Below are 12,976 nucleotides of genomic sequence, written 5' to 3' on the forward strand. Positions count from 1 at the left end.
TATAATGCATCTCAATGACCTTCACCTTCCTACATGAATTAAGACCCAGACATGGTCTCAAAGCAAAGGAAAAAACGGCTGATCCATTACTTACATATTGAGAAAGATGACTCCTCTTAACTGAAGAGTTTATCTGACCATACATACTTCAGATTTCAATCTGTTATGAGACTCTGTACACTAAGTAAAGGGAGGCAACTTTAATGAAATGAGTATGAAGAGATTTATATCTTATTTGCATCTCCATTTGAATACCAATGCACCGTGATGCCCGAAAAAAGTGGTATGGATGAACAAGGATAACAGACAAAATAAACAAGAGACCCTCAACCATCTGATAAGCTTTCCTGAAATTCAAGATAAGATTATATCTTCCTATCAACTGTGCTAAGTGTTGAAACCGTCTCAGAAATTATTGGCCACAACAGTTTCTAACTAGCTGCTGTGATGACCTTAATGGATGTAACCATTTTCAATAGAACAATTATTAAAAACCAACTTTTGCTGAAATCCCTATGTCAATATGACAATACATACAGGAAGATAATGATTTTCAAGTTGACCAGTGTGGCAGCCATATTGAGGTAAGACTGGTACCAATTGCATTCAAAACCAATTAAACATCATGTCTTTTGCAAACCCTATGTCACTATGCTGATTAATTTTGGAGGAGTTGCTACAAGAAGATTTTCAAGATGGCTGCTATGCTAACCATATTGGATGTGTACTCGCATAAAAATCTCCATTACTGAGACTTAGTCTTGATCCCAATGAGCCCTTTCATGCACTTAATAACATGGTCACATGACTAGTCATCTTAATCCCACTCTGGGGTGGGATTACTTAGATTCAATATGGACAAGAGTAATTACTGTCCAAATTTACCCAACGACTGACATAGATTTGATTTTCCAATAGACTGAATAAATTCTAAAACATTTTTATCCATCAAAAGGATGTGTAACAATTGCTCAGCTTTTGAATTACTGAGCGCTTTCCTACATCTTCTGCCGACCACTGGCAGTACTGTGACATCATCGAAGTCAATCATGAAACTAAATACCATGATCAATGTGATGGATAGTTTAAATATCATGGTTTTCTACAATATATCTTATATTTCTTCATTTCTGTCAAGTATTTTGGCCATAAATAATGACATTTTGCTCTGAATCACCATTGTTACAAAAAAGGTATTTACATCTACCTGTCTGAAACTGTAGTTACACTCAACTATTGTGTTTCATTGTTGCAGCACTGGCAAAGAAGATGCATAAAGCAGTAAAGCTGATAGCAGGAAAAAAAACTTAAATGATGGGGGAATAACATGCAACAAACATTATGTACTAGAAAGGGTGATAAAAATGAAGAAATATGTATGAGCGATAAAAAATGGGGGGAAAAAATAGAATAAAGGAAGATTCAAACTGTTTTCAGTTCTTCTGTCTGGACAATTCAGCCACTGATGCAGCCAGAGTTTCAAATGGTCTCCGGACCTAGCTGCATAATTCTTGTTATATGCCATGAGTGGGATATTTAAAAAATGGAGAATATTTACGAATACTGGCTGATGATGACCATGGCCAACTCAGATGTGGCTGATTTGGCCCAAATGACAGGATGATTTGGATCATGTGAAATATTAAAAGAAAAATAATCGAGCATGCATAACTGATTTACTATAATAATTATTAATGTTTTCACAGGCATGTTACATATAACAGAATGTAAAAGTTTGATTTTCAGCTTTCAAATTGACATCAGATAGTTATTAGCAAAATTTCTAGCCAAAACAAGAAAACAGATATGAGCTGTTGCATTTACATTTAACCAAAATAATTTTCCAATGTTTTAATATTGAAACTATAAAGGGAACTTTTCATAAACTGGGCGAGTGTGAACATTATCAAACAGTAATGCATATAAATTGGGCGACTGTGAACACTATCAAACAGTAATGCATATAAAGTGGGCCACTGTGAACACTATCAAACAGTAATGCATATAAAGTGGGCCACTGTGAACACTATCAAACAGTAATGCATATAAAGTGGGCCAGTGTGAACACTATCAAACAGTAATACATATAAAGTGGGCAACTGTGAACACTATCAAACAGTAATGCATATAAATTGGGCCACTGTGAACACTATCAAACAGTAATGCATATAACCTGGGCCAGTGTGAACACTATCAAACAGTAATGCATATAAATTGGGCCAGTGTGAACACTATCAAACAGTAATGCATATAAATTGGGCCAGTGTGAACACTATCAAACAGTAATGTACATAGATTGATCCAAGGTATTTATTCATTTCTCAAGCAAATCATGCTTTCTTCCTATTTTCTTCCTATTACATTTACAAAGAATTCTTGACCAGTAAAATGAGAATAATACATACTTTACTGTTAACATGAAATTTTTATATACTGTTATCAATGCACTCGTTTTTGTAGTAAATCCTCGAACCAGTAAACTTTTGTTCATTTTAACCTTTGAAACATTTACAAATATTGAAATTAAAGCATACATTAAATCCATTAAATATTGATCGATCTCTCTCATATATATATATATATATATATATATATATATATATATATATATATATATAGTAGAACAACACTTCCATGTACTCAATGATAGCAAAGTTTTTCACGAGAGTATTTTTTATATCTTTGTTCCAGTACATAAACTTTCAATAATAATATGCATACATTTAAATAATACATTATATATTCAGCTAATGAAAATCACTTACGGTGCTCGTTGTTTTTACATAAAGGGTTTATTTAGTATAAAAAAATATTTTACATAAATCTAGATTAAAAAAGGCATTAGTATCGCAGACCAGTTTACTGACAAAAAAAAGTAACCAAAACATTATTATAGTGAAACCAATATGTAGATGAAAATTAACTGCATTGATTTTTTTTCATTGTTAGAAATTTGCAGATGAATTAATTATAGATTGTGAATTAAGAGAACAAATATTAACATATGGTACTGTAAACAAAGAGTATTAAAATATATTTTGTCTTGAGAGGTCCATAAAATTAAGAGAATATAGATGTATGACACTGATGTTTGATAGCATGAAACTTAATCAGTAATTTTACATGATCCCACTTTTCAAATTTTTAATAAACAAGTTTTATTTAATCCTAATAGAATATAGTACAATACATAGTATAATGACAAATTATAGATAAATCTAGTAAAAATACTGACATACTAAGACCAGTCTGTATAAAACCAACATTTACGTAATGTTTTCATTTTTTTAAATAATTATTATCAGGTCCACAACATTGTCTGAATACAGGTGTATGTTACTGTGCTGAATTATATCTTAAACCTGACAGGACTCAAGTTGAATTTTTAGTATAGTCTTATTTATCACTTATATACATGTAGAACAATGTACAGAACAAATATTAAATGTACATTAATCAATTTGAATTTTAGTAAGTATACAGTCTTATTTATCACTTATATACATGTAGAACAATATACAGAACAAATATTAAATGTACATTAATCAATTTGAATTTTTAGTAAGTATATAGTCTTATATATCACTTATATACATGTAGAACAATGTACAGAACAAACATTAAATGTGCATTAATCGATTTGAATTTTTAGTAAGTATATAGTCTTATTTATCACTTATATACATGTAGAACAATGTACAGAACAAACATTAAATGTACATTAATCGATCTGAATTTTTAGTAGTGTATAGTCTTATTTATCACTTATATACATGTAGAACAATGTACAGAACAAACATTAAATGTACATAAATCGAGTTGAATTTTTAGTAAGAATATAGTCTTATTTAGCACTTATATACATGTAGAACAATGTACAGAACAAACATTACATGTACATTAATCGATTTGAATTTTTAGTAAGTATATAGTCTTATTTATCACTTATATACATGTATAACAATGTACAAAACAAATATTAAATGTACATTAATCGAGTTGAATTTTTAGTATATAGTTTTATCTAGCACTTATATACATGTAGAACAATGTACAGAACAAATATTAAATGTACATTAATCGAGCAGAAGCATTTAATGTTGTTGTTGTAGGGTTTAACGCCATTTTTCAGCACATGATAGGCTATACATGGTGGCCAGTATTAATGGTGGAGGAAGAACCTGGGAAAACCTTGGAAAGAACCACCGACCCAAGAGAATCTACTGGCAAGCTTTCTCACATACCCACATTGGCTGAATCCACGACTTGAACCCACGCAGACAGAGGTGAGATGGCAGTGATCCATAATGGAGAGCGCTTTAGACCACTCGGCCACTCGGAGCCCCAGCAGAAGCATTAATATACTCAGACTAATAATGTATAGACAAAAAAAATTAATACATGTACCCTGATTTCAGGATTTTTGTCAGTGTTAGTAATTTTATTATTTTTCAATAAAATAAACTATTTAAATTTTACAAATGTTTAATGACTAAATTGCAGATGCAAAGTAAAGGGTTGTGCTTTATTTCATTTTATTATATACAACAACCCCACTATGTTCCTTAAATGAAATTATCTGAACTGCTCAACTGGGAAATAACAATAAAAAATCTTATTTTAACCAAATGTAAATATCACATTTAAATCATGGACAATCTTAATGTTTCATACGGTCTCAACCAGACTGGCAGTTGTACCTATCAGCCTGCAATTGGAGCCAAAAAAGCAAGTAATTTGGACCAAATCTGCCCGTTACCAATATTTACTTATTAAGCATACCTTAAAAAGATAAATATGCGAGATAGTTTCAAAGGTATGCATAACATGTAAATTATTTGTGTCAATTCAGGAGATAATAGCACTAAGATGACAACTGGTATGCAGCGTGAATGGGTCTATTGCACAGCCAGTGCACTGTTAGATCTTGATTGATCTCTTGCCTCAAGCTGATCTCAAGTGTTCAGGGTACAAAGTTGTGGTTGGAAAGATACCAATTCAGGGGCCTCGTCTAAACTACAAAATGTCCTCATCATAAAAGGTACTTTTCTCGTTCTCCCCTCTTTAAAAAATTTCTGGCTGGAGCACTCCTACTGTACCATACAGTAGCTGAAGCGAGCAGACAGGTTTGTTATATACAAGTATGATTATAACCCAGAAAGTTAGTCCTACAACGTAAGATGTATCACATGATATATTTGTTTTTGTGCTCTGTATTACTGCTCAAATAAATGCCTCGTGTATATTGTTCTGATGTTGACTGACATTGGAGTGAGCAACCAAATTTTCAATAATATCTCTCACACTTGGCAGCACATATTGAAGCTTTCCAACAAATTTAAGTCATGTTGATTTAGGCAAACATTAAATACCCTGATGTCTTATCTTAAACAAATTCAAATTCCTGCACATGCAAATGGGCATGTTTTCAAGTTTTCAAGTTCTGTTAACCTACATTTCAGTTGGGTGGAATGCAATGGAAGCTAGGAATGCCAGAATTGGTTAAATGTTGATAAATATCATGGTTGAAACAAAGCTATCTATGCAATTTCTTCAATATAAGTATTCTTTTTTATACGTGTTTTGTTAAAGAAACATTTTACAATCTAATCTGATTTCAGTATTCTCAGCTTCTATTACATTCCAACCAGCTAACTGGAACATGAAAATGCATCCATTTGCTGATGTCAGATTTTGATTCCATCAGGATAAAGACAGCAAAGTATGCATAATCAATTAAATTTCAATTTATGAAAGAGTGTCAATAATGGCTGCCAAGTCGGTGAGATATTCCTGAAAATGTTACCTCTTGCTCTCCTGTCAGTTGACTTAATGGGAACACACTACACATGGCTGTTATTCAGGCAGTATGATGTAGCACCGAAACATAAATAACAAGTGATAATGTCTTACATTGTAGGACTACCCAGGAAGTACGACCTCAATATCGAATAAGTTGTCCTGGAAAATAGAGTAATAGTTTTCTATAAACATCTCAAAAACAAAGCAAAAATACCTTGCCACAACTTAATGAAATCAAAATGAACCAGTAGAAATATTAAATGCACCAACTTGTAGCTACAAATTTAGCCTTTTCCACAAAACAACCAAAGACTATTACAACCAAAATATAAAACCTTTCAATTAATATGGACACATATTTTCTAAAATAGTTTCTTGTTGTAAATCTTGATGCAGCATGGTGCAATCATATCATTCTGTATACTCCAACAATGTATTATTGTGGAAAACAGGTTTTCCCCAAATAATTCTAAACATGCACCATCTACCGGTACATTATTTACAGATGTAAAGCTATAGCCAGGAATGACGCAATTTTGTCATAGCACAATTACCTAAAAAAGGTAAACGTTTTTGGTAATTCTACATTGAAAAACAATGAACATCACTTTTCTGTAAAGTGGATGCAATTCCACTGATCATCACATACAGAACTCCTGTCAAACTTACTGTATCTACATTACTGTAGTCGTGATTACGAAAATATTGTCTGATGTTTGATGATTTTAGGTCATATACCAATGGCAATGTACATTTCCTTACAATGTTATGCTTGGAATTTCATTCCATGGTAGCCAATATGGACCAAAATTAATAAAATGTTGATATGATCCTACTTATCCTACATAAACAGGACAGCAATAACAGTTACTTTTTTAATCAGTAATATTTCAGTAATAATAATAATAATAACAGATTCAAGTATATATACATAGATTTCTTTGCCAAAATTGCATTTAAAATTCAAAGTTATATAATAATTATTTTACTTTAATTTCTACTGTTATCATGGATTTCATCTTACATAATGACTATATGTCTTGGGACACTCAAGTCTTGGGACACTCTAAATTATTTTCAAAGGTATTTTTGTATGACCTGTAAATGTTGAGACAATATCAGAGCAAATTTTTCATGTACTATAAGTCTTGGGATACCTTCAACATTTGTTTTAATAGTCAATAAACATTTTTTTAAAATTTGTTTCCTTATTGTTTCTACCCAATTCAACTATACTATGATCAATGACAAGAGTTGAACATTAGCAAGTTGCTGCAAGCATTTACAACAGTAAATGATCCCTTTTATCTTCAGTTTATTAGTTCTATTTTTAAACACTATTGCATCACCGCACCAGTAATAATGTTTTTATTTGCCTTTAAAAATGTAAATACCTAATCATTAAAACTGATCCCAGTATGACAAGAATGAACAACAATTACATTTGGTTCAACACTCACATTTAGTTAGCATGTTTTAATCATGACATCACCGCATGTACATTGAAGATTTTGACTTGCACTTAATGAAGCATATCCTTTGGATTCAAATTATTGGCACAACTGCACTAAACTTTAACAGTTCATCCAAAATACGATAAAGAACTTTTAGAAATAATGCTTTGAAAATAATGGTAATATCTTAAGCACTCATAGTTTGCTTTGATGGAAGCACACATAAATAAGTACCTGTTTACTTGGCTACGGTAATTGTGCTACTCAAACGAGCAGGTGTTCATACCTTAATTGACTGACAATGATAGTCAATGTCATGTCAGTCCAATATAATTTTGGGGGACAAAATAATTTACTACTGCTATTATGCAGAGCATCTCATCCTGCTCAACCAAATTCAGATTTTACTGATGTGGAATGTTGCAGAACAAATGGTTTACCGATAATCTGCCAATTATAAACACAAGGAAATGCCAAAACAACTAGCTGTCAAATTCAAAGGTGGAATGAATCTCTGTTGAAAACTACAAATTTGTATTACGGTAAGCCGAAACAAAAATTAAAATGTATCAACGCTGATCAGTTATATGAATATACAGTGTACTATATGCTGGTTATGTGACTTGTATAATTAAAGGTGTCTGTAATTTCACATGATTTACGTTGAAAAACAGTCATTCTTAAGCATGTGGGTCAAATTAAATAAAGTAGTAATTGACGTCTTTTTTTTTAATGTGATTTGGGAGAATGTGATTTGGTAAAAATGATGAATGAAGCAGAAATAAATTTAGTATTCTTGGGAATAAACAAGGATATACAATTTGCACCGTGTAAGTACTGTTCTGTACACTCGTTATAGTACCACAGGTGCGCAATGCAAGTTTGATGTTGAAAAAAAAAGCAATAATCTGAAGGAAAACAAAATCTTACCCAGTGACAAAATTATCTCAGATTACCCCCATGGTAATCTGAGGTGATTTTGTCACTCAGTATGATTTTATTCCTCCAGATTATTGCTTTGTACTCTTTTATGAAAATCTGAATAATTATCTAAGTGAAATCTAGCTATATAGGTCGCACTTTGAAAAGGAAATGTAAAAAGAAAGAAGGTATAACTGTTATATGTTGGAAGTATTGCACAATGAGCATCTCGAGCAATGTGCTTTTGTTTATACTGTGCATTTAGACGAATATGTTAATGAGAGCAATGGGGTGACCTGTCGAACCTTTGTACACAAGTTCTACACATGAGAAAACAGAAACATAAAATCATTTGATATTATTACTGTATTATCACATTTAATCAATGGATGCCATATGAAATTGACAATATATAATTACTATCTTTTATACAGATAAGTTAAAACTTTCATCAGTTCTAATTTGTAAAATGTTCTATGGTAGGCAACAGTACAATATCGTGCAGTAGCCTACAATATAAATATGCCAGCAAGGTACAGTTATAATGAAGTGTGCAGTGACATCAGGAGATTTCTAATTCATGACTTTCTAGGAAATTGATATTTTCTGTCCTGGAAATATGGCAAGTGCAGCTATCACTAGTGCTATGATACGCTACATGGAAATCTCTTTGGCGAATAGCATGTGAACTGATGAATGAGCCACTCTGGTAAGCACAGGCGTTTACATTTTGCAATCGTATTATTATATTTGATTGAACTGGGGCAGAACTGTGGGTGTTCGACAAAATTAGATGAAATCAGATTGACACAACACACATCTGGTTTTGGCAGGCTTGGCAGTAGCACTTCAGAGTTTGGTTTTGTGTGGCCAGTGATGTGTATTGCTTGTGTTCTCGATTATAAAATAGCTCGGCTTCTCTGTGTGTGTGTGTGAAAATGTTTTGTTTGGTGTTATCAAACTGGAGACCTTAAGCTGCTTTATGAGTCTATTTCTTTTTGTTTAAGGTGGGAGAGAACAGTTTCATAATATGGCCCCTGGCAAATTTCTTAACTTAATGCCATGGTGCGATTTTTATGAGCTATTATTGTGTAATAATTAATTAAAGATATGGATATATTTGTGAATTTGGTCTTTCCAGTTTGTGTTGGTCTTGAAATCGATGCGAGGCATGTTCACCTCATGTAGTCATTCCACAGTATGTGACTAGTGAAATATCAATAGTCATCTAGGAAGCAGATCTGTGTGTGTGTGTGATTTGGATTTTTAATGTAGCTTTAACAATTTTTCAGTCATATATCGCTATGATGTCTGCAGTGTGGCAGTTTATAGTGATGTCTAGCACTGGGGCATCATGCCGCAGACATGTAGCATGATGTCCCACCCAGTCACATTATACTGACACCAGGCCAACCAGTCCTAACCCTAACCTCGTAATGCTGAGCGCTAAGCAAGGCAGCTGTTAGTACCATTTTTGTAAGTCCTTGGTATGACTCGGCCGGGGATCGAACCCACGACCTCCCGTATCCGAGGCAGACACTCTAACCACTAGGCAGAAGCAGATCTTGCTGCTTATACCAATAGACATGTTGGTTCAAGTAGAATATCTCAAAAACTGTCCAGATGACAACTATTTTTAATTGCATCAAGCTATTATGGACACAATGGTTTTCAAACCTATCATCCAAGGAAACGGCATCACAGTGTTCGCAAAAATGGCCCTTGAACATGAAAAATGCATTACAAACTTGGGGGTGGGGTGAATTCTCACACACTTGCCAGGTCAAGGAAATGACATTGTTATGTTTAGCTTTATTATACCTATCCAAAAAATATGGACCTTTTATAACCTCACTCATGTATTTTATTTTTCATGAATTTTTACATAGCGAACAACGGAGATTCCCTGTATGACATCACAACTAAGCACTGGCACAGCTCTGGTTGGCAAAACCACCATGGTCATGAAGTACGATGATCTATATATCATCTTAGGCCACTGAATCAGCATGATAATTGATCTTGGGTATATAATCTAGGTCATTAAGACTGTAACTTTCCTTATATATATATATATATATATATATATATACAAACACACACACACACGCACACTAAAAATAACATGGCTTTTAAAGTTTTGGTATAAAGCATTTTGATATGTCATTGTTATACTATTGGTATATCAAATTGTGATCTGCCTATGTGCAAATAATACGCATAAATAAACACTGGAACTGCATACTGTTAATTCTAGGCCTATAGATTAAAAATTCATTTCCACTCATTAATCATTAGTGAGCATGAAAAGAACGATAAAAAGTATAAATTATTCCCTTTTTCTAAATGAATTTAACATGATACACAATTTGATTGCAATCCATTTTGTTTTCTGTTCAAATATGTCTATTAGCATGTGATATAATTAAAATATATGTATAGTTTGTATCCTGTATGAATGATATGCCACTCGCATAAATTTTCATCAAAAGGAAACTCGACAAGCCACGTTTCATTAGAATGAAAAATTGATAAATCTCAAAGTATATCATAGATACAGCATATATATATAAATATATATATATACACACACTCACACACACACACACACACACACACACACAGAGGGGGAGAGAGAGAGGTCTTTGATACATGTTAATTTTCAGAAAAACAAATTTGACTGCCATGAAAGTTTTATCTGAAAGATAGCATGCAATAGCTATCGACAATTCTCGATTTCTCGTCGTCATCATAATCATTGTAAACCCATTATGCAGAATAAAGAGAAGGTGATGCAAGTTGTTGCCAGGTTTTATCACTGAACTTTACATTTTGTTTGTTTATAAAAGATTATATGCATAAACAACTGGAGACAGAATTGTTTAATATTGTTTTACTCATTATCAAAGACAAAGCGATACAACTTATCATGGTTCCAACATGGAAACTTTTTTTTTTTAAATGTAGGTGGGTGTATTGGTTTTGAAATGCTTTAACTGCGTGTCTTTGTTTAAAGACTTATTGTGATCAGTGGCCACAAACAATTGATTCTGTGGAAACTCATGTGTACACTCACCATTTATGGTGAGTGTACACATTAGTTGCCACAGAATCAAGTGCCTGTGTCTGTGGCTACTGCAATAAATTTCAGTATATATATATATATATATATATATATATATATATATATATATATATATATATGGTAAACAAGCGAATTCAATCAAATGTGGAATAAGCCTATGGTCTTTCTGCCAACAAGACGAGGGAACCCCCACGTGATTATGCCCTACGATGTCACGGCGATATTCGCTATTAGTCTGGTGTATGCAACATTAAAAACCATCCCTTGCGCCATCTATATCTATTGGTGGTGTTGTTGGATTTTATAACATCTCCGTCGGGCACAGCAGAAGACAGCAAGGGTTTCTTTTTAAAATTAGTTCCTAGTGCGTGGACTCCATGACTTTGACATGTCTGAGATAACCAAACTGAGATATAAAAAAGTAATGTTAGCAAAACAGCTAAATTTCTGTCACATGGCTGAGAATATAGCGCTCTAGGCTACTGCGTTACCGATATCTGACAATCCTGGTAACTACTGTAAGATTGTATCTTGCCGTTGTTGGTCTTTGCAATAAATTCTGATTGTTTTCTTATTGCATTGAAAATATATTCCCATACTTTAGGTAAACAAATCAGTTTATATTTATCACTGAAAACTTACCAGAAAACTGAAGTGGAAACATACATATCTCTCTTCTTCGGCGAATTTAATTTTGTGATCTAATTCTGCGCAGGTACCGTTTTATCTTCGCTTTTCACAACTTCCTGTTTTCAGCAGCGAATCATTCTCTCATATTTAGGTCATTATGTTTTCAATTATAAAATTGGAGAAGTCCATTGTGCGTAAAAGAGGTTCAAAAGTAGTAATAATTGCTGCCGCAAATATTTAGTTTTTGAACTTTTTTAGTTGTAATCAACTAACAAACTGACACTTGCCTATACAACTTGCAGAATGAAATATCGATCTTTTTAATGCGCAATTCAGTTATATACAAACAATACTTTAAAGTCCGATGCGCAAGATTATAGTAAACGTTTCATAGGTCACGTATGCATATTTCCTGATCTTAAATTAAATATACATTGTCGTCTTAAAATTGAATGCTATTTTTTTTTTTTTGTTTGTTTTTTAAACCAGAGTCTGATCGATCTCTATGGGCTTTTAATTTGTGGCCAGGTACTAAACTATGGAGGGGGATTTACCGCCATAATTATATGTGTGTAATCCCCCTCCATACTGAACTGGGTCAGAAAAGAGCACATTCGAGTCTAATGGTACGACTTTGTTTATCAACATGTAAAGCCCTTTCTTGGTGACATCACAGCGTGTGACATTCAATCGGCACCTTTTGGCTGATCTCGAACAAACCTTCCACGTACTAACGAAGACACTGAAAGCAATTTCGTGAATGAGATGTCTATTTTGAATGTGACTAAAAATTTAATAAATCCGACGACAATAAATTATATCGCTTATATCATGTAAATTAAATGAGTAACCAAATAAGAAGCAATGTATGGGACATTTTTTTTCTTATATGTATACTATAACATCAGAGGCATGTACGATGGCATAAAGAATGCAATTTGTCCCACGAAGAAAGTGACACACCACTGAAGTCTGCTGCAGGGGATACCAGCCACGACAAGGGCAAGCAGATGGGGCGATGGGTTGAGTACTACTCTGAACTGTACTCCAGAGAGAACCAGGTGACCAACTATGCGCTCAACGC

At 33.2% G+C, this 12,976-nt stretch overlaps 1 protein-coding gene across 1 annotated transcript in view; it reads right to left on the reverse strand.

Annotated features, from left to right (window-relative positions):
* The window catches only part of LOC149782259 (uncharacterized), a 66,469-nt gene extending 54,435 nt beyond the window's left edge, over positions 1-12,034 (reverse strand). The window contains exons 1-2 of the mRNA XM_089933637.1: positions 11,980-12,034; positions 11,905-11,922 (exon numbers count right to left, since the gene is read on the reverse strand). The gene's annotated coding sequence lies outside the window, so the exon portion shown is untranslated. The remainder of the gene's footprint in view (positions 1-11,904; positions 11,923-11,979) is intronic.
* Positions 12,035-12,976: the final 942 nt, after the last annotated feature.

This window comes from Sinohyriopsis cumingii, chromosome 15, assembly GCF_028554795.1.
Source record: "Sinohyriopsis cumingii isolate HCF-2022 chromosome 15, ASM2855479v2, whole genome shotgun sequence".
Classification (NCBI taxonomy): Eukaryota; Metazoa; Mollusca; class Bivalvia; order Unionida; family Unionidae; genus Sinohyriopsis; species Sinohyriopsis cumingii.